Source organism: Tamandua tetradactyla, chromosome 11 (assembly GCF_023851605.1).
Source record: "Tamandua tetradactyla isolate mTamTet1 chromosome 11, mTamTet1.pri, whole genome shotgun sequence".
NCBI classification, from domain to species: domain Eukaryota; kingdom Metazoa; phylum Chordata; class Mammalia; order Pilosa; family Myrmecophagidae; genus Tamandua; species Tamandua tetradactyla.
The window spans coordinates 79,643,167-79,668,536 of record NC_135337.1 but is presented as its reverse complement, the minus strand read 5'-3'; the positions used below and the strand labels follow the sequence as shown (position 1 = coordinate 79,668,536).

At 38.8% G+C, this 25,370-nt stretch overlaps 1 non-coding gene and 1 pseudogene across 2 annotated transcripts in view; one reads left to right on the top strand and one right to left on the bottom strand.

Annotated features, from left to right (window-relative positions):
• Nucleotides 1-5,609: 5,609 nt before the first annotated feature.
• On the top strand, nt 5,610-5,716 carry LOC143651028 (U6 spliceosomal RNA). The gene has a single exon (XR_013159774.1). It is a non-coding gene; the product is annotated as a U6 spliceosomal RNA (small nuclear RNA).
• An 8,623-nt stretch (nt 5,717-14,339) lies between these two features.
• The window catches only part of LOC143650440 (uncharacterized), a 28,696-nt pseudogene continuing 17,665 nt past the window's right edge, over nt 14,340-25,370 (bottom strand). The window contains exons 2-4 of the transcript XR_013159556.1: nt 23,178-23,304; nt 21,975-22,158; nt 14,340-21,448 (exon numbers count right to left, since the gene is read on the bottom strand). The product of XR_013159556.1 is annotated as an uncharacterized LOC143650440 (transcript). The remainder of the gene's footprint in view (nt 21,449-21,974; nt 22,159-23,177; nt 23,305-25,370) is intronic.

The following is a 25,370-nucleotide window of genomic DNA, read 5'->3' as shown; positions in this document are numbered from 1 at the left end:
ACCTCCTCCATGGCGAGAGTTTTCCAAAGTTAAAGGACCCACAGCACCTTTTACTGGTGGAACCCACAGACAAACGTGTGCCACGAGTGCCACCTACTGGGCAGGATAAGAAAAACAGAACCCAGAGATATCACAGAAAAATCTTTCAACCTGTTGGGTCCAACACCCAGGGAAATCTGACTAAATGCTCAGACGCCAGCAGAAGATAACGGATCACGATCAGAAAATTGAAAATATGGCCCACTCAAAGGAGCAAACCAATAGTTCAAATGAGATACAGGAGCTGAGACAACTAATGCTGAATATATGAACAGAAATGGAAAACCTCTTCAAAAACAAAATCGATAAATTGAGGGAGGACATGAAGACATGGGCTGAACAAAAAGAAGAAATAGAAAAACTGAAAAAACAAATCACAGAACTTATGGAAGTGAAGGATAAAGTAGAAAAGATGGAAAAAACAATGGATACCTACAATGATAGATTTAAAGAGACAGAAGATAGAATTAGTGATTTGGAGGATGGAACATCTGAATTCCAAAAAGAAACAGAAACTATCGGGAAAAGAATGGAAAAATTTGAACAGGGGATCAGGGAACTGAAGGACAATATGAACCGCACAAATATACGTGTTGTGGGTTTCCCAGAAGGAGAAGAGAAGGGAAAAGGAGGAGAAAAACTAATGGAAGAAATTATCACTGAAAATTTCCCAACTCTTATGAAAGACCTAAAATTACAGATCCAAGAAGTGCAGCGCACCCCAAAGAGATTAGACCCAAATAGGCGTTCTCCAAGACACTTACTAGTTAGAATGTCAGAGGTCAAAGAGAAAGAGAGGATCTTGAAAGCAGCAAGAGAAAAACAATCCATCACATACAAGGGAAACCCAATAAGACTATGTGTAGATTTCTCAGCAGAAACCATGGAAGCTAGAAGACAGTGGGATGATATATTTAAATTACTAAAAGAGAAAAACTGCCAACCAAGACTCCTATATCCAGCAAAATTGTCCTTCAAAAATGAGGGAGAAATTAAAACATTCTCAAACAAAAAGTCACTGAGAGAATTTGTGACCAAGAGACCAGCTCTGCAAGAAATACTAAAGGGAGCACTATAGTCAGATACGAAAAGACAGAAGAGAGAGGTATGGAGAAGAGTGTAGAAAGAAGGAAAGTCAGATATGATATATATAATACAAAAGGCAAAATGGCAGAGGAAAATATTATCCAAACAGTAATAACACTAAATGTTAATGGAATGAATTCCCCAATCAAAAGACACAGACTGGCAGAATGGATTAAAAAACAGGATCCTTCTATATGCTGTCTACAGGAAACACATCTTAGACCCAAAGATAAACATAGGTTGAAAGTGAAAGGTTGGGAAAAGATATTTCATGCAAATAACAACCAGAAAAGAGCAGGAGTAGCTATACTAATAGCCAACAAATTAGACTTCAAATGTAAAACAGTTAAAAGAGACAAAGAAGGACACTATCTACTAATAAAAGGAGCAATTAAACAAGAAGACATAACAATGATAAATATTGACGCACCGAACCAGAATGCCCCAAAATACGTGAGGAATACACTGCAAACACTGAAAAGGGAAATAGACACATATACCATAATAGTTGGAGACTTCAATTCACCACTCTCATCAATGGACAGAACATCTAGACAGAGGATCAATAAAGGAATAGAGAATCTGAATATTACTATAAATGAGCTAGACTTCACAGACATTTATAGGACATTACATCCCACAACAGCAGGATACACCTTTTTCTCAAGTGCTCATGGATCATTCTCAAAGATAGACCATATGCTGGGTCACAAAGCAAGTCTTAACAAATTTAAAAAGATTGAAATCATACACAACACTTTCTCGGATCATAAAGGAATGAAGTTAGAAATCAATAATAGGCGGAGTGCCAGAAAATTCACAAATATGTGGAGGCTCAACAACACACTCTTAAACAACCAGTGGGTCAAAGAAGAAATTGCAAGAGAAATTAGTAAATACCTCGAGGTGAATGAAAACGAAAACACAACATATCAAAACTTATGGGACGCAGCAAAGGCAGTGCTAAGAGGGGAATTTATTGCCCTAAATGCCTATATCAGAAAAGAAGAAAAGGCAAAAATTCAGGAATTAACTGTCCACTTGGAAGAACTGGAGAAAGAACAGCAAACTAATCCCAAAGCAAGCAAAAGGAAAGAAATAACAAAGATTAGAGGAGAAATAAATGAAATTGAAAACAATAGAGAAAATCAATAAGACCAGAAGTTGGTTCTATGAGAAAATCAATAAGATTGATGGGCCCTTAGCAAGACTGACAAAAAGAAGAAGAGAGAGGATGCAAATAAATAAGATCAGAAATGGAAGAGGAGAAATAACTACTGACCTCACAGAAATAAAGGAGGTAATAACAGGATACTATGAACAACTTTACGCTAATAAATACAACAATTTTGATGAAATGGACGGGTTCCTGGAAAGACATGAACAACCAACTTTGACTCAAGAAGAAATAGATGACCTCAACAAATCAATCACAAGTAAAGAAATTGAATTAGTCATTCAAAAACTTCCTAAAAAGAAAAGTCCAGGACCAGACAGCTTCACATGTGAATTCTATCAAACATTCCAGAAAGAATTAGTACCAACTCTCCTCAAACTCTTCAAAAAAATCGAAGTGGAGGGAAAACTACCTAATTCATTCTATGAAGCCAACATCACCCTCATACCAAAACCAGGCAAAGATAGTACAAAGAAAGAAAACTACAGACCAATCTCTCTAATGAATATAGATGCAAAAATCCTCAATAAAATTCTAGCAAATCGTATCCAACAACACGTTAAAAGAATTATACATCATGACCAAGTAGGATTCATCCCAGGTATGCAAGGATGGTTCAACATAAGAAAATCAATTAATATAATACATCATATCAACAAATCAAAGCAGAAAAATCACATGATCATCTCAATTGATGCAGAGAAGGCATTTGACGAGATTCAACATCCTTTCCTGTTGAAAACACTTCAAAAGATAGGAATACAAGGGAACTTTCTTAAAATGATAGAGGGAATATATGAAAAACCCACAGCTAATATCATCCTCAATGGGGAAAAATTGAAAACTTTCCCCCTAAGATCAGGAACAAGACAAGGATGTCCATTATCACCACTATTATTCAACATCATGTTGGAGGTTCTAGCCAGAGCAATTAGACAAGAAAAAGAAATACAAGGCATTAAAATTGGAAAGGAAGAAGTAAAACTATCATTGTTTGCAGATGATATGATACTATACGTCAAAAACCCAGAAAAATCCACAAAAAACTACTAGAGCTAATAAATGAGTACAGCAAAGTAGCAGGTTACAAGATCAACATTCAAAAATCTGTAGCATTTCTATACACTAGTAATGAACAAGCGGAGGGGGAAATCAAGAAACGAATCCCATTTACAATTGCAACTAAAAGAATAAAATACCTAGGAATAAATTTAACTAAAGAGACAAAAAACCTATATAAAGAAAACTACAAAAAACTGCTAAAAGAAATCACAGAAGACCTAAATAGATGGAAGGGCATACCGTGTTCATGGATTGGAAGACTAAATATAGTTAAGATGTCAATCCTACCTAAATTGATTTACAGATTCACTGCAATACCAATCAAAATCCCAACAACTTATTTTTCAGAAATAGAAAAACCAATAAGCAAATTTATCTGGAAGCGCAAGGTGCCCTGAATTGCTAAAAACATCTTGAGGAAAAAAAACGAAACTGGAGGTCTCACACTGCCTGACTTTAAGGCATATTATGAAGCCACAGTGGTCAAAACAGCATGGTATTGGCATAAAGATTGATATATCGACCAATGGAATCGAATAGAGTGCTCAGATATAGACCCTCTCATCTATGGACATTTGATCTTTGATAAGGCAGTCAAGCCAACTCACCTGGGACAGAACAGTCTCTTCAATAAATGGTGCCTAGAGAACTGGATATCCATATGAAAAAGAATGAAAGAAGACCCGTATCTCACACCCTATACAAAAGTTAACTCAAAATGGATCAAAGATCTAAACATTAGGTCTAAGACCATAAAACAGTTAGAGGAAAATGTAGGGAGATATCTTATGAAACTTACAATTGGAGGCGGTTTTATGGACCTTAAACCTAAAGGAAGAGCACTGAAGAAGGAAATAAATAAAATGGGAGCTCCTCAAAATTAAACACTTTTGTGCATCAAAGAACTTCATCAAGAAAGTAGAAAGACAGCCTACACAATGGGAGACAATATTTGGAAATGACATATCAGAGAAAGGTCTAGTATCCAGAATTTATAAAGAGATTGTCCAACTCAACAACAAAAAGACAGCCAACCCAATTACAAAATGGGAAAAAGAGTTGCACAGACACCTCTCAGAAGAGGAAATACAAATGGCCAAAAGGCACATGAAGAGATGCTCAATGTCCCTGGCCATTAGAGAAATGCAAATCAAAACCACAATGAGATATCATCTCACACCCACCAGAATGGCCATGATCAACAAAACAGAAAATGACAAGTGCTGGAGAGGATGCGGAGAAAGAGGCACACTTATCCACTGTTGGTGGGAATGTCAAATGGTGCAACCACTGTGGAAGGCAGTTTGGCGGTTCCTCAAAAAGCTGAATATAGAATTGCCATACGACCCAGCAATACCATTGCTGGGTATCTACTCAAAGGACTTAAGGGCAAAGACACAAACGGACATTTGCACACCAATGTTTATAGCAGCGTTATTTACAATTGCAAAGAGATGGAAACAGCCAAAATGTCCGTCAACAGAAGAGTGGCTAAACAAACTGTGGTATATACATACGATGGAATGTTATGCAGTTTAAGACAGAATAAACTTATGAAGCATGTAATAACATGGATGGACCTAGAGAACATTATGCTGAGTGAGTCTAGCCAAAAACTAAAGGACAAATACTGTATGGTCCCACTGATGTGAACCGACATTCAAGAATAAAATTGGAGTATGTCATTGGTAACAGAGTCCAGCAGGAGTTAGAAACAGGGTAAGATAATGGGTAATTGGAGCTGAAGGGATACAGACTGTGCAACAGGACTAGATACAAAAACTCAAAAATGGACAGCATAATAATACCTAATTGTAAAGTAATCATGTTAAAACACTGAATGAAGCTGCATCTGAGCTATAGGTTTCTTTTTTTGTCTCTCTGCTTGTCTTTTTTTTTTTGTACTATTATTATTATTTTTATTTTTTTCTCTATATTAACATTCTATATCTTTTTCTGTTGTTTTGCTAGTTCTTCTTCTAAATCGATGCAAATGTACTAAGAAATGATGATCGTGCATCTATGTGATGATGTTAAGAATTACTGATTGCATATGTAGAATGGAATGATTTCTAAATGTTGGGTTAATTTCTTTTTTTTTCTTTAATGAATAAAAAAAAAATTACAGATCCAAGTGCAACATACCCCAAACAGAATATATCCAAATAGACATACTCCAAGATATTTACTAATCAGATTGTCAAATGTCAAAGAGAAAGAGAGAACTCTAAAAGCATCAAGAGAAGTCCTCACTTCGGCAGCACATATACTAAAATTTGAACAATACAGAGAAGATTAGCATGGCCCCTGTGCAAGGATGACACGCAAATTCGTGAAACGTTCCATATTTTATTAAAAAAATAAATAAAATAAAAGCAGCAAGAGAAAAGCAATCCATGATATGCAAGGGAAGCTCAATAAGACTATGTATGGATTTCTCAGAAGAAACCATGGAGATGAGAAGGTAGTGGTATATTTAAGATTCTGAAAGGGAAAAACTGCCAAACAACAATTCTATACTCATCAAAACTGTCCTTCAAAACTGAGGGTGATATTAAAATATTTTAGATGAACGGTCACCAAGAGAATTTGTGATTAAGAGACCAGATCTACAAGAAATGCTAAAGGGAGCACTATAAGCAGATAGTAAAACACAGAAGAGAAAGGCCTGGAAAAGAGTGTAAAAATAAACAATATCAGTAAAGGTAAAAAGAAAAAAAATTGATAGACATATAAAATCCAAAAGACGAAGTGTAGAAGTAAGTACTGCCTTTACAGTAATAACATTAAATGTTAATGGATAAACTCCCTGTTCTACAGTCCAAGCTGGAAGAAGGCAATATTGCAGAACTGGAACAGCTTTTAAAAAGGGGAGCTTATTAAGTTGCAAGTTTACAAGTTTCTAAGGCTGAAAATGTCCAAATTAAGGCATCCAGGGAAGATACTTGGTACAAGTAGGCCAGTGATGTTCAGGGTTTCTTTAGCAGTTGGAAAAGCACATGGCAACATCTACTATCTTTCTCTCTAGGGATCCTTAGCAGCTTCCCTGGGCTCTGTTCGATCTGGTGGCTTTGGTGGCTCTAAAGTTTTTTCCAAAATGGTTCCCTCTTAAAGGGATCCAGTAGGCAACCCCACCTTGAATGGGTGGAGACACATCTCCATGGAAGCCATCTAATAAGTTACCACCCAGGGTGGTGCAACAGTGGCTCAGTGGTAGAATTCTCGCCTGCCATGCCAGAAACCCAGGTTTGATTCCTGGAGCCTGCCCATTTAAAAAAAAAAAGTTACCACCCACAATTGGGTGGGTCATAACTCCATGGAAACAATAAAAAATATTCCACCAAGCAATACTGAATGAGGATTAAAAGGTATGGTTTTTCTGGGGTACGTAATGGCTTCAAACCAGAGCACTTCACAATCAAAAGACAAAGACTGGCAGAACGGATTAAAAAAACAGGATCCATCAATACGATGCCTACAGGAGACACACTTTAGACCCAAGGACAAAAATAGGTTGAAAGTGAAAGGTTGGGAAAAGGTATTTCATGCAAACAATGACCAGAAAAGAGGGGTAGCTATACTAATATCCGACAAATTAGACTTCAGATGTATATCAATTAAAAGAGACAAAAGAACACTATGTATTAATAAAAGGAACAATTCAACAAGAAGACATAACAATCATAAATATTTATACACCAACCCACAGTGTTCCAAAATACATGAGGCAAACACTGACAACACTGAAGGAAGAAGTAGACACTTGTACCACAAAAGCTGGAGACTTCAGTTCCCCACTGTCAACAATGGATAGAACATCTAGACAGAGGATCAATAAGGAAACAGAGATTTTGAATAATATGATAAATGAACTAGATTTAACAGACATTTACAGAACATCACATTCCCAACAGCAGGATACATATTTTTCTCAAGTGCTTATGGATCATTTTGAAGGATAGGCCATATGCTGGGTCACAAGCAAGTTTCAATAAATTTAAAAAGATCAAAATTATACAAAACACTTTCTCAGATCACAATGAAATTAAGTTGGAAATAGGTAACAGGAAGAAGGTAAAAAACAACACACTCTAAAACAACCATGTATCAAGGAAGAAGTTACAAGAGAAATCAGTAAATACCTCGAGGAAAATTAAAATGAAAACACAACATATCAAAATTTATGGGATGCAGCAAAGGCAGTACTGAGAGGGAATTTTATTGCCTTAAATGCCTATATTAAAAGAAAAAATTGAGAAATTAACTGCTCACTTAGAAGAACCAGAAAGCTAACTAACCCCAAAGCAAACAGAAGGAAAGAAATAAGGAAGATTAGAGCAGAAATAAATGAAATTGAAAATATGAAAAACAATAGAGAAAAATCAACAAAACCAGAAGTTGGTTCTTTAAGAAAATCAATAAAATCAATGGACCCTAGCTAGGTTGACCAAAAAAAAAAAAAAGAGAGAGAGAGAGAATATGCAAATAAATAATATCTAGAAATGGAAGAGGAGACACAATCACTAACTCCACAGAAATAAAGGAGGTATTGAGAGACTTCTACGTGCAACTATATGCTAATAAACTAGACAACATAAATGATGGATAACTTCCTAGAGAGACATGCACAAACAACATTGTCTTGAAAAGAAATAGATGACCTCAACAAACCAATCACAAGTAAAGGGATTGAATCAATCATCAAGGAGCTCCCAAAAAAGAAAAGTGCAGGACCAGATGGCTTCACATGTGAATTCTACTAAGCATTCAAGAAAAAATTCGTACCAATCCTGCTCAAACTCTTAAAAAAATTTAATAGGAGGGAAAGCTACTTAACTCATTCTATGAAGCCAACATCACCCTAATACCAAAGCCAGACAAAGATACTACAGGAAAAGAAAATTACAGACGAATCTCTTTAATGAATATAGAAGCAAAAATCCTCAACAAAATATTTGCAAATTGAATTCAGCAGCACATTAAAAGAATTATATACTATGACCAAGTGGGATTTATTTCAGGTATGCAAGGCTGGTTCAACATAATAAAATCAATTAATGTAATAAGCCATATCAACAAATCAAGCTGAAAAACTACATGATCATCTGAATTGATGCAGAAAAGGCATTTGACAAAATTTAACCTCCTTTCTTTATGAACACACTTCAAAGGACAGGAATAGAAGGGAACTTCTTCAGCATAATAATGGGAATATTTGAAAGACCCACAGCTAACATCATCCTAAATGGGGAAAGACTGAAAGCTTTCCCCCTAAGATCAGGAAGAACCCTAAGATCAGGAAGAAGGATGTCTATCGTCACAATTGTTATTCAACATTATGCTGGAAGTTCTAGCCAGGAGAAGTAGACAAGAAAAATAAATAAAAGGCATTCAAATCGGAAAGGAAGAAGTAAAACTAACACTGTTTGCAGATGACATATGTTGAAATATCCCGAAGAATCTATAGCAAAGCTACTAGAGCTAATAAATGAGTATAGAAAAGTGGCCAGTTACAAGGTCAACACCCCCATATCAGTAGTGTTTCTATACACTAGTGATGAGCAATCTGAGGAGGAAATCAAGAAAAAAAATTCCATTTACAATAGCAACCAAAAGAATAAAATATTTAGTAATAAATTTAACTGAGGATACAAAAGACCTATACACAGAAAACTTCAAGAAATTGCTAAAATAAATCATGGAAGACCTAAATAAATGGAAGGGCATACCGTGTTCATAGATTGGAAGACTAGATATAGTTAAGATGCCAATTCTACCCAAACTGATTTGTAGATTCAATGCCATACAAACTAAAATCCAAACAATAATAAATTATTTTTTTATTTTTGCATCATTTATTTTTAAATATTTTTTATTTTTAAATATAACATATACAAAGAAAAGAAAGAAAAAGCAATGATTTTTCAAGTACAGTTCAACAAGTAGTTACAGAACAGATTTCAGAGTTTGTTGTGGGTCATGTTTTATTTTAAAAGGGAAAATATTCATCACCATCACCATGCAACCCGTATGAATAAAATCCCACTAAGATACCTGATCTGTTGTCAGCCGGCCACACCTGGCTTTTCCCCAAGACCCCTGTCTGGTGCCCCTAGTCAAATCTCAGTTTTCCGGTAGCAAACTGGACCTGAGCCTAATCCTTATACTCACCTGTTTTGTGCCCACTCCCCTGACCACAGATCAATAATTATACAGATGAGTCCCTGAAAGTATTTGCCAGATTAGTCAAAGGTCTATAGTATTTTGGTCTCAGACTAGAGTGAGCTGACTCTTCCAGGGCCCCCTTTGCCTAATCCTGATGCCATGTGGTCTCTTTAACTCTCTAAAAGAGCATGAGATAACCAGGCCAATGTTAGCTTTTCTATGAAAATCTACGCTTCTGTTCCTCAGATGCTACCAGGACCTGGAAGACACCCCCAGAGATCCTCTGGTTTAGGAGGTAACTGGAATAGATACCAGGAAGAATGTTGGGTTGGTTCCATCAATGAGGCCAAGGTTAGCATTAGAAAGGAAACTACCCTATGGAGAAGAGAGCAGGTGGCTTGTTATTCAAGAATTTAGAACTAGGTAGACAAGGGAATCTGAAAATACTTTGAATGACAAGGGAAGGGGGGAGCTAGGATGGAAGCAAGTGGAGTCACTTTAATTTGTGTTCAAATTGACTACCTAATTGATTTTTCTTTCCATGTTTTAAAAAATCCCCAGGAAAGCTGTGTTAGGATGTATTATGATATTTAATTTATAAGTTTAAATAACTAATTATCCTTGGGCTTTTAGTTCATTTTGCAGGCCATATTTCTCTACTTTTTTAGGTCTAGAAATCTTTAAATCACACTGAAAGTGACAATGTGTAATACTAGGTCCTATTTATAAATTTAAGTTAAACATATCCAAACAAATTATGACATTTATAAACTTAATATATTTGTTTCTTTTTGAGGGTTTCAGTTGTCTGAAATAATATTTAAGTAAGTTTGGAGCCAAAGAAAAGCAAGAACTAATCATCATGATACCAGGTGCACAGAAAGACAATGGGAAGAAAATGGGTGAAGTATAATGTATTAACTTGAAACCAGTGGTGGGGAGTGTACACCTCTTCAAGTTAAGGAATCATTATCATACCAACTAAGAATGGGTTCAAGGGAACCTATCCAATAAATGAACATCAGATATGTCAAATGAGGAAAATGAGGTTAGATATGTTATGCTGGTTTGAAACTGTTATGTACCCCAGAAAAGCCACGTCCTTTTTCCTGATCCACCTTGTGGGGGCAACTATGTTTCTTTTAATCCTGATTCAACATTGTGCAGTGGAAACTTTGGACTAATTCGACAGAGATGCGACACGTCCAGTTATGGATGTGCCATTTTCACTGGATTACTTCCATGAAGATGTGACAGCTGTGGATGTGACTTTTTGATTAGGTGGAGATGTGACTCTGCCCATTTAAGTTGTGTCTTGATTAGTTTACTGGAGTCCTTTAAAAGGGGAAACATTTTGGAGAGAGTTCAGAAGTGACAGAACCAACAAGAGACCCGGACACGTGGAGATGCAGAAAGAAAATGCCGTCAGGAAAGCTGTTTGAAACCAGAAGCCGAAGGATCAGCAAAGCCAGCCTCATAACTTCCCAGCTCTCAGAGGTGTTCTGGATCCATCCGCCTTGAGTCAAGGTCTGACTTAGTTTGGACATTTTTATAGTCTTAGAACTGTAAACTTGTAACGTGACAAATTACCTTTTTAAATATTCCATTTCTAGTATATTGCATTCCAGCAGTTTTAACAAACCGAAACAATATGGAACAGAAAGCTTCCAAACATTCCTCATTTTCATGGGGCTTCTTTGGCTAAAGGTGCTTCACAGTTAGTGTGTTCATAGTTTTACTTCTATGTGATTTCGCCTGACAACTGATAAGGCAGAATGCACCACTGAAAACAGTCACTGCTTTCCAACAGTTTCTCCCCAATTTGAACTCTCTTACCTATTGAGGGCAAGGGTTTTCCAGTCATTGTATTTCTACCCACTATGAGCTTACTCTGATCTGTGATGCTCACTGATGATGGCGTCTGTCTTCCCACAAAAGGCTTTACCGTCTCAGCAGTCATACTGATGGACTGTTCATCTAGAAATTTTTGCTCAAAACTTTTCAACCTTTAACATGCGTCTTGCTCTTTCTGTGGGGAGCTGGTAACCAGATGGTTTGCTGGTGGTGGGGATGATGCCTCCAAGGAGTTCCTAAAGGAAAGTTTTCCTAGCCCACAGGAGTGCAGTGCAGCTTCAATGACAGTCACAATGAGAAGTTTTAGAGTTTATTACCTACTGTTCCTCAAGGTGGGCAGTGTGACCAGGGAGGGGTAGACTGCAGCCCTCCGTCCCAGGCCTTGGTAAAGGAGTAACTTGTGCTTGGGGATGCGGTCTTCTCAATTTAAGGCAGTTCAGGGTGGGGTGCCTTACTTTGGGGGGTTGTTTCCTACTGGATCTTTCAAATGGCTTTGGTGGCAAGGGCTGTGGACAGACCACCCGGCCTCCTGGGAGCGGCTGCCCATCTTGTCTGGGCCAGCCCTAGGTAGCAAATAACTGATAGGCTCTTTCCCCCCAGGCCAGTGTGCCAGAGTTCTCCTATGTGTTTTTTGCAATATAAGATGTAATTGATAATTGAAGGCACTATTACATGCATAAGGATTCTCTCCTGGGAAAACTGTATGGTAGAGCTCCCGAGGGAGCAGATCTGGCAACAGGCTGTCACGCAATGGCTGGGCTATGTTCCCGTCTGCTGGGAGCCTGTGAATATTTAATGAAGTCTGAGCTGCCACCAAAGGCATTTGCAGTCACTGTATTGACAGGGTTTTCCCCTTGCATGACTTCACTGGTTTGCAATGAGCTGTGACTCTGTGGAAGGATCTTTCACCTTCACTGAATCTATACATTATTCTCTTGTGTGCATTTTCTTATGCTTAACAAGGCAGGACATGTGGGAGAAACCTTCCCACACTCTTTGCAGTCATATCCCAATAACTGGGATACTTTGTTTTCAGTTCTATCTGGATCTGCCCTAAATTTCTGTTCAGAACATGAGTTCTTTGATGTACAATGAGCACGGTCTTTGTAGGGAAGGCTTTCCCCAGTCAGTGCATTCATAGGGTTTCTCTCCTGTGTGAATTCTCTGATGTTTAATGAGATCTGATTTCTGTGAACAGAACTTTCCACATTCACTACATTCAGAAGGAGTTCTGCCTGTGTGAAATCTCCGCTATGTTATGAGGCAAGTCTTCTGCCTGAAGGCTTTAGCACACTCAGTGCATCCAAAGGGTTTCTCTCCAGTATGGTTTCGTTCATGTATAGTCAGATTGCCCTACTGAATGAAGCCTTTCCCACAATCACTGCATACATAGGATTTCTCTCCTGTGTGTTTTCTGATGTACAGTGAGCTGTGATTTTTTTTTGAGAAACCTTTCCCACATTCTCTGCATCCATGTGGTTTTTCTCCTTTTTCATTTCTCTGATGTATAATCTGCTCTGCATTCCTGCAGAACGCTTTGCCATATATATTCATATGGCTTCTCTCCTGTATGAATTCTCTGGCGCTCAGTTAGCTTGAACTTTATAGAAAATGTTTTCACATACATACTGCATGCATGGGGTTTGTTTCCTGTATGAATGTTCCAATGTTCAGTAAGCTGAATTTTCTGAGGAAGGCTTTCCCACATATACTCCAGACATGGGATTCCTTTCCTGTTTGAGTGTCCTGATGTTCAGCAAGCTGAGACTTCCTGAGGAAGGTTTACCCATATTCACTACATCCACGGGGTTTTTCTCCTTTGTGAATCCTCTGATGTTCAACTAGTTTGAACTTCCTGGAGAGGGTTTCCCACAAATAGTGCATCTGTGGGGTTTCTCTCCTGTATGAATTCTCTTATGTTCAATGAGCTGAGACTTCTTGATGAAAGCTTTCCCACATTCAATACATTCATGAATTTTCTCCATTTCCTGAGTTTTCTGACAGTTAAGGAGTTGTGAATTAGTTCTGATTGGTTTTTCTACTTTCACACAGTTTATTCTCAGTATTAGTTTGTTCAAGATTAGCATGGAGAAAGGATTTCCCATTTCCATTAACCTCAGAGGGCTCCTTTATTATACAGCTTCTGTTCTGGTAGACCAAACCTAAATATGATTTCAATGTTTTCCATATAGATCAAACATATTGTGATGTGGCCTAAAATGAAAATGACATTTGCACTGATGAACAATCTTTCCAAATGCATTATGCTCCTAAGATTGTTCCTTTCTCTTTAACACTCTTTGATTTTTTTGAATGCCCTGGCAGATGATCACCAATTTTCTCAATTTACAGAACACCAGATTGCTATAGTTCTCTAACATCATGTCCCAGTACAGATTCTTCTAAGCAGAGCCCAAAAGTTGCCATGCATCCCAGGTGAACTTCCCAGCCACCTCCTCCAATTCAGTAATTCCTGGGCCTTGGTCATTTTCTTCTGTTCTTGAGGAATGACCAATAACTGGGATATTTTGTTTTCAGTTCTATCTGGATCTGCCCTAAATTTCTGTTCAGAACTCTGCCTCCAGTCAACAGTGTCCCCCAAAATGGTGATATCCAAGTCCTGGAGCCTCCTCCTATTTCTTTCACTTTATCTGCTTTGCTTCCGAGGAGCTAGGACCTGTGGGCTGATTTCTCTCAACTCCATTGGTGTCTCTGACCCCCGCGCTAACATAAACTCTTGACTTTCTGGTTTTTAGCCTATCATCTGCACTGGCCTACAGCAAGTTACAAGGATATGAACCCTACCTCTCATATAATAACTTCTTAAAAAAGAAAACGGGCGGTGCGACGGTGGCTCAGTGGTAGAATTCTTGCCTGCCATGCCGGAGGCCTGGTTCAATTCCCAGTGCCTCCCCATGCAAAAATAAATAAATAAATACATGCAAATAGGCAGGAAATTTACTACAAATGTGTAATGAGGAAGAGTTTGTCTGAACAGATGCACAAATCATAATTAACAAGCAAAAGTAATTAAAATGGTTTGCTGTCATCATCAGGAGAGACCAGTGATCCTCAATTGGGAGTGACTTTGCCCCAAGGGAACTCTTGGCAATATCTGAAAACTTTTCTGGTTGTCAAGATTCAGAGAAGGGGTGCCATAGGCATTGGGTTAGTTAAGGCCAGAGATGCTGGTAAACATTCTCCAATGCACAAAGGAACCCTTCCCCCACTCCACCTCACGTTTTCTAGTATTTGATTCTTTGCTTCAGTTTCAAATGGTTTATTACCCTTCAAAAATGGAATCTACATTTTTTCCTCTGGCATGGCCATTGTGCCCAAGGTAACTTCTGTGAGCACCCAGTTGGTTCACTTCAGGGAGGTCTTAAGGCCAGGGGACTGTCCTCAAGCTCCTTTCCCAGCTCCTAAGGACCCCAGTCCCCCTGACTGAGAACAGTAAGGGCCAGGGTCAGTCCTTGGATACGGGTCACTGGTACATGTCAGGGCTCACAGGCAGGAGTCCCATGTCTCCTCCACCGAGCCAGGCCCTCTTTGTGTCTACACCCAAGGTGGTAGCTGTCCCAGTCTGAGTCCCAAGAGGATTGGAGCAGCTGCCCCAGCAACAGAACAGCACCAGGCTTAAAAAGCAACACCTCAATGACATTGTGCACAAAGAATGCCAGGCCTCCTGTCCCTTGAAATTCAGTAGGAATAGGCATTAATATTCCACGGGACTTGATTTTCTTCTGATTTATTATAATGGAACTAAAGTTGTTTCCTTCCTGAACTTCACTAAATTGTGCTGATCAAATGTCTGAGTGTTGAATTGATATGCCAAGGATTTTCTGAGGGAAAGGAAACTGGAAGGTATGGTTTCCCCACTGCTTCAGGGACTAAAGCAGGGTGAAAGAAAATTCACCAATATCATCATTGGAGAAGAATCAACATAACAAAGATGCTCTTTGCCTCCGTGGGTTTCCCCCCATTTACAGCAAATCCATGGTGATGATCTGAGTCCTAAATTCCTAGGTGGATTTGCAGTGATGAAGCTGGCTTCTATTTCTATTTAATCCTAGTTCCCCAACATCCCTCTGCCTACTAAGACCAGTTTTAAATGAATCTTCATGTTTTTTTACCTGTCTCTTTTCAATAGCTCAATAATTAACCATTATGAGGAAGGTTTCATGTGTTTAGACTTTAAATACAGGATGTTGCCTGGTCACTCTCAGTTTGTAAAAACAGCAAGATTTGAGGGATATTAGGGAATGGAAAGTCACTGACTTGTATGTCACAAAAGGCAGCAGGGTGGAAAAGCTAAAACCCACAGCAACTGCAGACAGTTTAAAAGGCTGTTTTTGCACCCTGCCTCCAAGATGAGTGATTTTACCTAATTGGCATTGCTCAAAGGAACACACTACTTTGTAAATGACAGGCTCAAAACTTGGCATATTTCATTTATTCGTTTCTTATAAAAATCATAACATGTAATATTTATCCTTGGACAGTTTATCCTAAACAAATTTCCATTTCAATAGTGTATTAACACATCACATGAAAGCCCTCAAGTTCACACTGAGAGTCATAAAATATCTACAATATTCTTACATTAGAAATTTGTGACAAAACGTTCATGTTTTTGTGAGCCAAACCTTGCACAATCACCTTTGTGTATGTCTTTGATTCAGACGACGTCCTAGGAGTGTGAGTGCTAATCAAAGTCTTTGTACACAACTAAAGATTTAGTAGGAGATTGAAAATTACCTTCTAGAAAAGTTCTTTCAATATATAGCCCCACCAATGATGTTTAAGAGGGCACCGATCTCACTTGCTTACAGGACTATTACCCTTCTTTGTAGCATATAAACTGGAAATATGTGCAATACCAGTGTTTATAGTGTAATCTTTTATATGACCGGATATCAGTATTTAATTTCACCGATGCACCAATGTATACTAACATTTAACACCTTAATTTTACTTACTAATCACTCTTATTTGTGTCTGCTCAGACAAGTCCATCCTCACTATTTACAATCACTACATGTCTATTTTTAGCACATTTCCCTCCACTATGTTTATTTTGGATGTTTTAAGTTGATGCAAATAGAAATATGTGATGAAAATCTGGTGAGACTTTATCTGTTGTTTCTTCATGTCCAACAGTTATGTTCAGGTTCATCTGTCAACTTGGCCAGGTGGTGGTTCCTGTTTGGCTGGTTGGGCAAGTGCTGGCCTGTCCATTGCTATGAGGCGATCTCATGGACTCAAAATACGATTCTGATGGCTCCATCCACAGCTGACTGTATTTGTAATCAGCCAAGGGATGTGCCCTCTGCAATGAGTGATGCTTAGTCTAATCACTGTAAGGCTCTTAAGGAGGATTCAGAAGCGTCTCTCTTCCTGCTTCAGCTGGTGAGCCTTTCCTGTGTTCATCCAGATCCTTCATTGGGGTCACCAGCTTGTGGCCTGCCCTACAGACCCTGAACTCTGCATTCCTACGGTTACGTGAGACACTTTTATAAATTTTGTATCTATGGGTATCTCCTGCTGATTCTGTTTCTCTAGAGAACTCTAGCTAAAACACCAGCAAAAAAGGGCGCAATCTCCATGTATGTGATGTCATTTAAATGATTAATAGCAAAATATTTTAAATGTTTTTCATATATATCCCACACATTTCTATATTTTCTTGTGTAGTGGCAATGTTTTCCCCAGTAATATATTCACATGAATGTAAGTTCATATATGTATAGCTTGGCCATAAACAAGGCAAATGAAACCCTTCATTAGCAGCTTCATTTCCTTTAGTTTTGTAAGTAAGCCATGCTAACATATACAATAATATTTGTATTTATCAGATCTTTGAATGTAGCTCTACATTTTTGTGCCATGGACTCAATGATTAAAATCACGTTAAACAGTTGCACTAAGAAGAAAATAAAGTACGTTTGCTTTAATTTTTGCCTTTTCTCCTTGTCCTAACTGGCATGCCTCCTGTAATCTGGTTCTAATATCTATTCCGCTCCCAAGCATCTTGGGTGAGGATAAAGCTGGGCTGCTTCTTTTAGTGTCAGAAAATGTAAAGATGGATTTTTATCAGATGAAGGTGACTAAGAAAATCTGTGGCAGCAACCCAAAATTTCATCCACAGACAGGGAAAGAACAGCTAGCCAAAGGGAGTTTACTGGGGTGGGGGTGGGGGGGAGGTGGACAGGCAAAAAATAAACAGCATTCTATTTCCACTGAAATGAATTCAATGGGTTGTTCAATGAATTCTAGGTTTACAATGAAGCTGGAGGATGTGTCCGAGTGTCAGGGAGTCTGGTTGTCAATTCCAACTCCAACCACACTGTGGCAGAGTAACTCAGGCAAGTTCTAAGATGAAGTATTTTAATTTATCAGATGGAGATCCTGTTGGCATCCATACCACAGGGTTATTATGACGACTCAATTAAATGAGCCAATCCAGGAAAAAACTACTACTGGAAGAAAATGTGCCCACTACAAAAAGCAGGTACATATGAGAAGAGTTGGAGATGAAAGGGGTCAGAAGATGATAGAAGACCACTAAATACAAGAGCCTGAAGCAGTGGCCTGTTGGACACCACAGAGCTTGCAGGAAAACCCAAGGGTCTATGTGTGCCTGAGTACCAAAGGCAGCCCATGACGGGGGGTGTTGGCCATGCAGCTGAAGCCCACGTTACCAAAGAGGAAACTAAAGTGGGCCACACAGTGCTTGGTGTGGGGCTATTCTTGGGTTGGGCCAGAAGTCAGGAAAATGCGCTGTAATCTAGGCCAACTAGGCTCCCTTGCATCCGGCTTCTCTCCTGATGGCCCAGCAGTACTGAGACTAATGGCTTCTTCACTTCAACTTTCCAAAGCTCATGCGCATTCCTCTTCTCATGGCCCTTCCCCTGGGACCACCCACAGAAGGGATACTGGAATACAGAGCCCCCTGACCGTACCCATGCTGACAGCACAGTTCAGTAGAATCATCTGTGCCCTTCCATCTTTCTGCCTTGACGTAGAGCCCAATTTCCAACCAAGTTCAAGGACAGTAAGAAAAAGTCAAAATATGTCAGATTGTTTTCTTTTAATATCTTTGCACAATTACTACTTTCTGTGGCAAACATAGGTTGTGGTATCCACTAGAAACAGGCAAATGTGGAAGAAACAGTTGGCAAATTCAATAGTGGACCAGGGAAGAAATTTCAACAAAACCAAAGTTTCACATTGTCATGATCATATACTAGGAACAGAATAGAAAGTAGGAATCTAACATGGTGACTATAACTAACACCACCGAATAAGACATTTTAATGTGGCTAAAAGGGGATATTTTAAATTGTAAATATGCTTCTTGAACAGAAATAAAAAACAAAACAAAACATAAGACTGTACAACACAGTGAACTCTAATGTAAACTATGGGCTATAATTAGTCATAATCTTTCATCAGTTGTAACAGAGGTAACACATTAATGCAAAGTGTTAGTAAGAAGAAAAACTGCAGTGTGAGGGGTGTATATGGGAACTGTATTTTCTGTATGACTTTTCTGCAAATCTACTTCTCTAATAAAAAAAGGATTCTTGGATACTGAAAGAAAAAAACTTTTTACCTAAAATTAAACCAAGTTGTACAGGGGGTGGGAGTGGGGAATACTTCATCATCCTTGGGTCCAAAACATATTGCAATGGAAAGGGGACAAACTTTTTATAACTGTATAATTTAAAGTCCCATATAACAAAAAACGTATGGTTCAGCTGAAAGGGTACAAAGACGGGTAATTATTATTTTAAATGTCTATATTAACTGGAAATTAAGACAACTGATATCTATGTTAAGAATAAGGCACTGTTTCTGTTTGTGGGGAGTCAGGAGCAATAAATCAGGCAATAAATCAGGCCCTAGCAAGAAGAAGGTATCCAGAGTCACAAGATCCAGGGCGGGAAGTTCCCAAGAGTTAAAAATTGAACAATAATCATTGTTAAGAAACAAAAAGAATGGGATGTATTGTGCAAGAGCAAATGGCATTTCTCTGCTTCTGTAGATAAGATTGCTTGCTTATAGCTGCAAACCAAGATGTGGCTCAAAAAGATAATGTCCTTTCTCCTGCTTCTGTGGATACGCTTGTGGTTTTTACCTTTATAAGCCCCCCTTTAGAACTCCTCGGGGCTGCTCTCTGATTCCTCCTTCTTGAGTTTCTGAGGCAGTTGCAGGCCGACTAATAAAGACTCCTAATTGGCTTGCAAATTGCTTTGACTTGTGTGGTGTCTCTTTTGGTGTGCCCCACAACAGGTTTGCTAAAGCTGCTGAAATGCAATATACCAGAAATGTGCTAGCTTTTACAATGGGATTATTAGTTATAATTTCACAGTTTCACAGCCATGAAAATGTACAAATTGTGACTTTCTCTCAAGAAAAGCCACTGGCATTCAGGGTTTTTCTGTCATATGGGAAGGCACATGGTGACACTGCTGGCCCTTCTCTCCTGGCTCTGGTTTCAATGGCTGTTTCCAAGATGCCTCCGGGAGTTACTTTCTCTCTCAGCTTCCCCTAGGGCAGTTTTTTCTTAGCCTCTCTGGACTCTCGGCTCTGAACTCTCTCCAAAATCTCTCTCCCTTAAAGGACTCTAGCAAGCAGATTAGGACCTATCTTGAATGGTCTGGGTCACATCTCTGTGAGAAAAAAACTGATTAAAAGGTCACACCCAATAATAGGTCTGCCCATACAAGACTGAATTCACAGCTTTTCTGGGGTACAGACTCAAATCAGCACAGGAACTCACAAAGCAACACTGCATTTACAATTATCCTAAGTTTTCATGTACACAATATGGGAACTGCTACACCTGGAAGATTTTTTCATTTTCACAAGCATAAGGTTTTACTCCAGTGTGTTTTCTTACATGAACAGGTTTTAAAGATGAGTGAAGGCCTTCTCACATTCCTTGTATTCACAGGGTTTCTCTTCAGTGTGAGTTCTAACATGCACTCGAATGGATGCGGTATACCTGAAATCTCTTCCAAACTGCTTACATCATAGGGTTTCTCTTCACTGTGCATTCTCACATGTCCGCGAAGGGAGGAGGAACGACTGTAGGTTTTCCCACATTCTTAACATTCATAGGGTTTTACTCCGCTGTGTGTTCTCGTGTGTCTTTGAAAATACTGGGAACAACTGAAGGCTTTGCCACACTGCTTACATTCATACGGTTTCTCTCCAGTGTGTGTTCTCACATGTATTTGAAGAAATGAGGGAAAACTGTAGGCTTTTCCACATTCCTTACACTCATTAGGGTTTCAGTCCACTGTGCCTTCTCATATGTCCCCGAAGGGATGAGGAATACCTGAAGGAGTTCCCACACTGCATGCATTCATAGGGCTTACCTTCACTGTGCATTCTCATGTGTTCTCGAAAGGATGAGTAATAACTTAAGGCTTTTCCACAGTGATTACATAAGTAGGGTTTCTCTCCAGTGTGCACTCTCCTATGCTCTCGAAAATAGGAGTGACACCTGAAGGCTTTCCCACAATACTCACATACAAAGGGCTTCTCTCCAGTATGACTTCTTATGTGTTGTGTAAGGCAGGAGTAATAAAGGAAAGCTTTATTACTGTATTACTTATGTGGGATTTTCTGTCCTCTGTGACCTCTCACATGTCCCTTAAACGACAAGGGCAAGTGAAAGTTTTTCTGCATTTCTTACACTCAAAAGGATTTTTACTACTGAGAGTTTTCAAATGTTTCTGAGATGTTCTCCCACAGTCCTGACATTTATAGGTTTTCTCTGCAATGTGAGTTTTTACAGGAGAGTTTAGGCATGGGGAATAACCACAAAGTTGTTGGCATTCCTCACACTGATATGGTTTGTGTCCAGTATGAGATCTTTGTTTATTCTTAAGGAAAGTATGATCCTCGAAGGCTTTTCCACATTTAGTGCATTCAAAGGGTTTAGCTCCTGTAGAATAACTCTCATGCACAATGAGATTTTCAATATGAGCACTCATGGTCTCTCCACATTGATTACCTTCATTAGTTTCACAGAAGCTCTCCACCAAATGACTTCTGTTCAGAATAGAAAGCATACTATTAATGGTTAATGAGTAATTTACTTATTAATAATTAACTGATTGTCATAAATGACTATTATGTTGTAATAATAATGCATGTTGTAAATGTATTATGACTGTATATCCCATTTTCAGTGAATGGGTATGTTTTCTATACTGTTTGCATTCTTGTGAAGCAGACCAAGCGTAAAGCTTTTTTAAAGCCATGACTTTCCCTGTTTTTTTTTTTTTTTGGTGGTACATGGTCCGGAAATTGAATCCAGGTCTCCTGCATGGCAGGCGAGAATTCTACCACTGAACTACCCTTGCACCATCTCCCAGTGTTTTTAAATGTAGAGAATTGTTTCTAATTTTGAACTGTGTTTCAAACACTCAATATCTTCATCATATTTATGAAAATATGTCTTGTGAAAATTCTCTCAGTTCACAACTATTTAGTTAGGCTTATGCTTTTTCTTAAATTTCAATACATTCTAATGCTGTATTGAAATACTCTTTCCTTCTGTATGAATGCCACTTACCTCAAGGGCCTCTCTTGGATTTGGGGCTGATGTTCAGTGTTATGAAATTTCCAGTTTTCCCCCAAAACAGAGGACCTGGAATCAATTCTTGTGAATCTCACTATTTTCTCTTCATTGGATACTTTATTCCCCAAAACATCCTGCTGAGGACCTGATCCACTGGTTTTAACTTGAAGGCAACAATCTGTAACAATTGGTAACACAATTCAATTTCTTGGGGGAAAAAATGGTGGGATGAAAGAAAATAGAATATACATGGATTTCTTTCTATACACTGATCCAAAAATGTTAACAATTCTTAACAAAAAATGTTAACAATAAACATGGAAGGAAAGGAAGACTCTAAAGATGTGTTTTTGGGGGGCTTTGGCAATTACAGGGGAAGTGAGTCAAAATGGCAACCTGTTTTCCAAGAAATACTTCTAAAACGATAGTGGCTGTTGTTGATATAAACAAAATATTATCAAAAAGTAGGAAAGAACTGGGAAAAATGCACATGCCCAAATGCTACCTTTATAAGAAGAAACACAGAAAGTCTTTTCTTGAAAAGAAGGAAAGAGAGAATGGATGTAAACTCAAGCAAAAATTCTAAGGTAAATGATAAACTTGACACTTCTCATACACTGATTTATTTTCCTAATTGCTATTTCTATATATAGTTTATCCAAAACCTGCTCCTCTCAAGTGCACAATGCCCTGGATGTATCCTCCCTCCATGGTTCCCAGCTCTGTGAGAGACCAGAGGTGTGCAGCCACCACCCTGCTCACAGATAAAGCACATGATGAGGTAGGATGTGAAGGGCAACCCACACTTCCATGAAGATGGGCCAATATCTTGGTCCTTACGACCACTAAGGATGGATATTTACAGCAAAATTACCATGTCAAGTGTGTATTATTTCATGGCATAAGTCTCACAGGTAAGAATCACAAAGCTCCTCTCAGTTCCCCAAAGCAACACTGAAATTATACACATACTTAAAAAAACTTAGGGAGCTTTAAGACTTAACCAAGAGAAATATCAAGTCAAGTTTAACACATAAAACTTTATTTTCATGAAAAAACTATTTGACCCCAGGTTCTATGAGGGCTAGGACAATGTCTTCCAACATATTTCCATTACTCAACCCCAATAAAAAAGGAAAATATATAAGATGTATTTGTTCACTAGAAGACTAAGTGAAGAAACGAAACCATCCTTACCTATTGAGGCCAGGTTCCTGCAGGTTTCCAACATCATGTCTTTGTAGAGGTTCCTCTGAGCACGATTCAGCAAAGCCCACTCTTCTGGGGTGAAGTTCACAGCCATTTCCTCAAAAACCACTGAGTCCTAAAACATTCCACATACTGTTTCAGCACAAATCATTGCCCCCAATGTATGCAAAGGATGGGTGACCTGGTAGCTTGAGGAAATAGACTCAATTCATAAAAATCCTGAATAATATGGACCTTACATTCTTGTGGGAGAGAATGATAAGTAATCAAATAAAATACAACAATCTCAGTGACTGTGCTGGTTTGAAATGATGTATGTACCCTAGAAAAGCCATGTTTTAATCTTAATCCCATTTTATAAAGGCAGTCATTTCTTCTAATCTCTATTCAGTACTGTATGTTTGAAACTGTAATTAGATCATCTCCCGGGAGATGTGATTTAATCAAGAGTGGCTGTTAAGCTCAATTAGGTAGAGGCATGTCTCCACCCATTTGGGTGGGTCTTGATTAGTTTCTGGAGTCCTATAAAAGAGGAAACATTTTGGAGAATGAGAGTGATTCAGAGAGAGCCAGAGAAGAATGACATAGCTACGTGAAGTAGAGAGCCCATAAACCAGTGACATTTGGGGATGAAGAAGGAAAACACCTCCGGGGGAGTTTCATGAAATCAGAAGCCAGGAGAGAATGCTAGCAGATGACACCTTGCTCGCCATGTGCCCTTCCAGCCGAGAGACAAACTCCCGGGAGTTTCTTTGAATGCACTAAATGTGGAAAAACCTTCGAGGATCATTCTTTCCTTAAGAATAAAAAAAATCTCATACTGGACACAAACCATATCAGTGTGAGGAATGCCAACAACTTTGTGGTTGTCCCCCATGCCTAAACTCTCCTGTAAAAACTCACATTGCAGAGAAAACCTATAAATGTCAGGACTGTGGGAGAACATCTCAGAAACATTTGAAAACTCTCAGTAGTAAAAATCCTTTTGAGTGTAAGAAATGCGGAAAAACTTTCACTTGCCCTTGTCGTTAAAGGGACATGTGAGAGGTCACAGAGGACAGAAAATCCATACATGTGAGGTATGTGGGAAAGCTTTCATTTATTACTCCTGCCTTACACAACACATAAGAAGTCATACTGGAGACATATGTTCACCATGTGCCTTCTCACTTGGGAGAAAAACCCTGAACTTCATCAGCCTTCTTGAACCAAGGTATCTTTCCCTGGATGCCTTAGATTGGACATTTATATAGACTTGTTTTAATTGGGACATTTTCTCGGCCTTAGAACTGTAAACTAGCAACTTATTAAATTCCCCATTTTAAAAGCCATTCTGTTTCTGGTATATCGCATTCGGGCAGCTAGCAAACTAGAACAGTGAACTTAGAGAGTAATGATTAGACTTAGACAAAAATACATTTTTTTTAATTATGTGACTAATGATGACATAGTCACATAATTAAAAATATATATTTTTACTTAGGGCAAATTCTGGGGCAGAGTGAAGACTGAGAAATAAAATCATCATTCAGATAATGCTGGAAATAAATATCTGGCTTTCTTAAACATCTCTGATTTCTTTTCAGTTCCAAAGAAGCAGCACCAAAATGTCAAGCTGCAGATTTCCCAAGCTGCTTGATTTAAACAAGCCCAACCTTGAAAACCGTAGTCAAGGGGCTGCTTTAGTCCCCTCATATCTAGCCCAGGCAGAGACAAGTTCTCCTACCCGGATAATGTGTCTGAAAAGGGCCTGGCTCCTGAAGAATTCATCAAGCCATCAGGGCTTCTCAAATAAATAACTAAACCTCAAATTAGAGGAAAGTGGCACCACCAAGAGGGTCACTGAAGGATCTGATGGTACTAGAGCCAAAGAGTTTTAGAAGATAAAAAATATACCCAAGTAACTGCCCATGGTGATGCCTAAGAGCTGCTTCAAGACACCTCTTTGTTGCTCATATATGGCCCCTCCCTCTCTCCCTCCCCCCTCCTCCCCCCCACCCCGCCCTGCAGTGGACATGACATTCAGGGGTGAAGTTCTCCCTGCCATCATGGGGCATGGTTCTCAGGGTTGAGTCTGGTCCTGGCATCATGAGATCGACAATGCTTTCTGGACCAAGGGGAAGAAAAGAAGTACAATAAAATAAGGCTTAAGTAACCAGGAGAGATTGAGTGGAGTCAAGA